The sequence below is a fragment of the Lemur catta genome, chromosome 8 (genome assembly GCF_020740605.2).
Source record: "Lemur catta isolate mLemCat1 chromosome 8, mLemCat1.pri, whole genome shotgun sequence".
Lineage (NCBI taxonomy): Eukaryota > Metazoa > Chordata > Mammalia > Primates > Lemuridae > Lemur > Lemur catta.
The window spans coordinates 84,738,704-84,744,703 of NC_059135.1; positions in this window are offsets into that span (position 1 = coordinate 84,738,704).

The window sequence follows — 6,000 nt, forward strand, 5'->3', positions numbered from 1 at the left end:
ACACGAATATTACCCAATCACGCTTGAAAAAACTGCCCTCTCTCCACCCCTTTATCTCCTCCCGGGCCGCGGGAGAGCCTTGCCAAGTCTTTCTCCACCCTCTAGGGAAAAACAACCAATCCGTGGTAAGTAACCGCCCTTGAAGGACGCAACAGCCAACCAATAGTAAAACTAGGAGGACAGCCATTTTGCCCACTTGTAAAAGAGCCACCTTTTCCCACGAGTTGGAGCCTGAGGTGGGGGAGTTTCGGGAGTTTTTACTGACCTGGGATATTTAAGAGATAACCGTATTTCCTCATGGAGTATTTATAGTGCTTTGTAGAGGTAAAGGAAAATTTTCATCCTCCATGTGGGGCGAAGTGAGGCACGCTGCTTAAGGGTTTGGCTCCTCCCCTTAGCAGTAACGGGTTCTAAGTCGAACACCTGGTTTCTTCAGCTTCACTGGCGGAGGGCGGGGTGATCGCTCTTTTCAGGCGGACTACAATTCCCAGCGTGCATTGCCCCCACTCCTACCCATTCCTCCATTTACTTATTGCGCGGCCTGACGGAAATTGTAGTTCTGAGCGGTACACATGCCTCCACCTCCTCGACCAATGGGAAGGGACAAAGTTTTGAATGATTTGGAGTTGGGGCAGGGAACGAGTTGTGTCAAGGCTGTAGCGAGTCCGTTTCAAAACTCTAACAGAAGAGAGAAGGAATCGAAGGGTGACCAGAAGAGTTTTCTCAGAACACCATATGGGTTTTACATTGCTAGTACGTATTTGAACTCTCCTACTTTCAGGTTGTCCCATTGAACGTCACTTCCGCTTAGGGGCGGACACATCCCAAACCTGTGGCGGGAGTTGGAGATTCTACAGCGGATACACCAGGTGTGGTGGTCTGGGAGTGGCGTGGCGGGCAAGTCGCTAGTTTCTTGAGTGGGAGATAGGAAGTTGAACGGAATTTAATGACATTTAAGGAAGAGTGGGTGAAATGGGATGAAGGTAATTCTGCCCTAGTCTTCAATCCCGGAGTCACATTTTTCTTGTCTCTCGGCCTGCTAGCTGTTAGATTGCACGTATGTATTTGTGAAGGATGCCTCTCATACTTTTAGCCGTTTTGCGTGAAGCAAGTCTTCATGTCTGTAGTTTAACTAAAAGGAACGGAGTTCCTGAACTAACTTCTTCTACTTAGACAAACACCCTTCTAAAGTCTGCTTTGAAGGACAAAAGCCGTAGAAGGGCTCAGGATTGATAATCAAGAATAGTCCCTTCACCATTCTTTGAGTAACGCATCCATCAAATAAATGGTGACAGGGTGCCAGCTGTAATACACCGATGAATAAAGGCATCATTAAAAAAGCTTAGGAGCCCATAGCCTATTAAGCTTAGTACAATAGGCCCTGGTTTATTACCCCTTCGGACTGCAAGGTTGTATGCTTTAATATACTGTCGTACGTTCCATTTGAGGTCCCCAGGAAAACTGATTGAATAAAGGACAGGCAGGAGTTACAGTAAAGGCCTTCCCTCCCCAAGCCTGATGCCCTTTATTCTTAAACTCTTTGCCCCATCGTTTTTACTGATACTTTCTCAGACAAATTCTAATTCAGTTTGCTCCATGGTTTTACGGAGACTTGTGAATATCCTCTTGTAAATGTTTGTACTTACACCGTGTTAGGCACTATACCAGACTTTGGGGGTAGAGCAGTGCCAAAAAGGACAGGCTTCTGGTCCAAAAGTCATGAGGAAGAGAGAGGCTAAACAAAACTAATGGTAATGTTACTCGTTCTTTTAATCTCTCTCTAAATTCAGTCAACTCTTCGTTAGTCACGTTTTGTGTCTTTGGTTTCCTCCTTCCATTCTTCCTTTGGATTAAAATCAGGATATTTTTCTCTTTCCATTATTTTTACTGAAGCACGAATCAGTCTTTGTCCACTGCTCATGAGTGGTGTTCATGCACCAACTAGCTGATAAATTTTGTAGTGTAATCCTGGATATAGGGATGTAACGATACCTTTCAGCCATACGGTTTTGCGGATCAACCAGGCAAAGTGTGGCTCTTGGTTTTTAAGGCAGTTAGGATATTCAACGATAATTTAGCAATATAGTCTTTTATAGATTTTTAATTTTGGTGTTTTTTTGTTTTTTGTCGTGAGGTATTTCAGTGTAAATCAAATCAAGTCAACAAATAATAATGATAGCCATCATTTTATGGAGTGTTTCATCTGTGCCAGAAATGATGTTGTGTGTTAAGTACATTTTCCTTGCAGCAATCTGTTAAGTCTTGTTACCTGACATTTAATAGCTGAAGAAATTGGGGCTCAGTGGAGTAAAGTAAGACTTTAAGGCCTGAGACCCCTATTCAATAAATTTTCCAACTGAGATTCATATCTAGGTTTGTCTGATTCCTGAACTCTTAACCACTGCTTATCCAGCCTATCAAATTCATTAATCCCTCAATATGTTCCAGACACATAGTGAGTAACATAAAATTCCATCCTAGGATTCTAGAACCAATGGTGGCAGTCACTTCCTCTTTTAAGCCCTCTTTTGCCATAAACCTAATACAGATTCATTGTATTTAAAAATACAGGAAAATTTTACGAAAAGGAAAGATTATCTGCAATTCTATTACCCAGAGATACCACTGTTTACAGATATTTATCTTATAGGTGCAGACACATGTTTTAATGATATACTGCTTTGCTTTTTTTGTAAATTAAAAAAAATACTCAACAATTGTCTCTTGGTATGACTGAATAATTATCAATATTATCATTTTGATGGGTGCCTGTATTTATTTCATTGTATAGCTCTAGCATAACCAGTTCCCTGCCGATGGGTATTTACATTGTTTTCAATTCTACTTTTTTACTGTGGTAAAAACACAGCATAAATTTTATGTTTACCATTTTTAAGCATATGGTACCATAGTGTTAACTATATTATATACTTGTTGTGCAACAGATCTCTTCTTGCAAATCTGAAATTCTATGCTCATTGAACAACTCTTCCCCACCAACCCCCACCCTCCAACCACCATTCTACTTTCTGTTTCTAAGAGTTTGACTACATAGTTTATGTACTTCATGTAAGTGGACTCATTCAGTACAGTATTTGACTTTTTGTGGATAGCTTATTTCACTTAGCATGTCTTCAAGTTTCATCCATGTAGATGCATATGATAGGATTTCCTTTTTTAAGACTGAATTCATGTTATACATATACCACATTGTCTTTTTCCGTTCATCTGTTGATAAACATTTAGTTTTCTTGCATCTCTTGGGTTGTGTGAATTGAACATGGGAGTGACTGCAAATACCTCTTCCAGATCCTGTTTTCAATTCTTTTGGAAATACACCCAGAAGTAGGATTGCTGAGTCAGTTATTAAGTTTTATAGGCAGTACTGTCATGAGCACTCTGTTTGTACACTGCCTGATTATCGCTTGAATCTAACTTTTTAGAAGTAGGATTATTTAGGCACAGATATTCTGTAATTTCTAAGTTGCTCTTCAAAACGAATGGGCCCATTTTCTTCCAACTAATAGTGTTTGAGAGCACACATTTCCCACCTTTTACTCTATCTAATCCAATTGTAAAACGTGATGGCTCATTAATTTGTATCTAGTTGAATTCTATTGAGGTTGAACCTCTTTTATATGTATATTGTGCTTTGGTATTTAATCACTTTTGAGTATCCCATTGGTATCTATCATTGTCTCTTAATAATTTTAAAGAAATTATTTCATAGGCTATTAACTCTTTGTTACATTTTTTAAAAGTCTTTATTCCCATTTGAAATTTCTCAAAATAAAAAGAAATTTCTCTTTTAACTTTTTTAATACTATTTTTTATGAAATAGAAGTTTAAGTTATTTTAGTGTTCAAATCTGTTAGTCTTTTTTTTTTTTTTTTTTTTGAGACAGAGTCTCACTCTGTTGGCTTGGCTAGAGTGCCATGGAGTCAACCTAGCTCAAACTTGAGCTCAAGCAATCCTACTGCCTCAGCCTCCCGAGTAGCTGGGACTACAGGCATGTACCACCATCCCTGGCTAATTTTTTTTTTCTATGTATTTGTAGTTGTCCAGCTAATTTCTTTCTATTTTTAGTAGAGATGGGGGTCTTGCTCTTGCTCAGGCTGGTCTCGAACTCCTGAGCTCAATCTACCCGCTTCGGCCTTCCAGAGTGCTAGGATTACAGGTGTGAGCCACCGCGCCTGGCCTGTTAGTCTTTTTTTATAGTTTCTTTTTTATAGTTTATTTGTGATGCTTAGGGATGCTTTCCCTACCACAGATTAATAAAAAGTGTTATGTAAAGTATATTTTTTTGTATTTTACAATTTACCTGTAATTTTCTTTGGTATAAGGAACAAAATAAGAACCCATCTTTGTTTTTTTAAAAGGCTAGTCCCAATACTATGTATTGAATAATTCATCTTTCCCCACTACTGATTCAAAATGCTACTTTTAGCAAATCCACAGTTCTCAGATATACTTGGTTCTCTTTGGACACTGTTCTTTTTCATTGTTCTGTCTTTTCTTTGACTTGTACCATACTCATCTTAATTTCTATAACTTTATGTTTTGATATCTAGTAGGTAAAGTGTATTCCCACTCTCCTTTTATGACCTTTTCCTGTCATTCTCATTTTCTGTTAGATAGATTTTAGAATTATTTTTTCAAGTTAAAAATAAATCTCTGCTGGGCACAGTGGCTCAGCCTGTAATCTCAATGACTTGATTTGGGAGGCTGAGGTGGGAGGATTGCTTGAGGCCATGAGCTGAAGACCAGGCTAGGCAACATAGAGAGACCCTGACTCTGAAAGAAATGAGAGAAAAAGAAAAATTAGCGAGGCGTGGTGGCACACTCTTGTAGTCCCAGCTACTCAGGAAGCTGAGGCAGGAGAATCGCTTCTGCCCAGGAGTTCAGCGAGCTATGATCCTGCTACTGCTCCCTAGTCTGGGCAACAGAGTGAGACCCCTTCTTTAACAACAACAGAAATCTCTGCACTTTTGTGTTTTAACAAAATTCAAGTTCAACATTTATATAGAGAAATAAAACCTCTTATAGAGAGATAAGTATTCCTTTTCATATTATCAATACAGAATTTTTCATAGGTATCAATCAGCCTCAGTGGGTCATTCTGTGCTTTGTTAAAACATGTATTTATTACAGAGTTAGATCAAAATAGTTACGGTTTAAGAGCATGTCTTATTTTTTAAATTATATGATCACTTTTTTAATACAGAGGCTTGCATTTTATAGGTGGCTTCCAGTAGAACCTGATGACTTCCAAATGCTTATCTCTAACTTATAACTATTTATCCCTCTCTACTTCATAGCCTTCTTCAAGTACTTCAAATTGAACATGTTCCAAATCTTATCCTATAATAGTTACCCCTAAATCTGTTCCTCCTCTCTGTATTCTCTATTTCATTCACTTATTTGTTCAAGAAATATTTATTGAATATCTATTAAGAGAGATGATGTATGATCAAGGGGATGGGCTCCATTCTGCCTGGGTTTGATTCCTGGTTGTGCCATTTACTCCTTGTGTTATTTTGGGCAGATTAGTTGAACATCTGTGTATCAGTTTCCTTATCTATAAACTCGAAATAATAAGAATACCTACTTCAGAGGCTTTTATGTGGATTAAATGACTCAATATATGTAAAACACTTAAAATAGTGCCTGGCATATAGTAAATGTATGTTGTTTTTTTATTAATGTTGTTATTTCTGTTAACCAAGCTGATGCTAGAAGCTAGAGTGTTGAAATAAAACAATGTTAAACGAGGTAGTCTGTTGTCTCTGACTTATGATGGCATTCTAATCAGACAGGAGGCATAATTCAAGTAAAACAGATAAGAATGATTACTAATTACAGTAAGTACTGTAAGGAAACCAGCTGATATTAAGGAAAGTGTAGGGGAGTTCAGTTCAGAGCTACTGCAGTATTACTGTTGAGGGGTGGTAATGGCTTGGGATAGGTGATAGCAATGGCACTAGAAAAAAAAATGAAAAG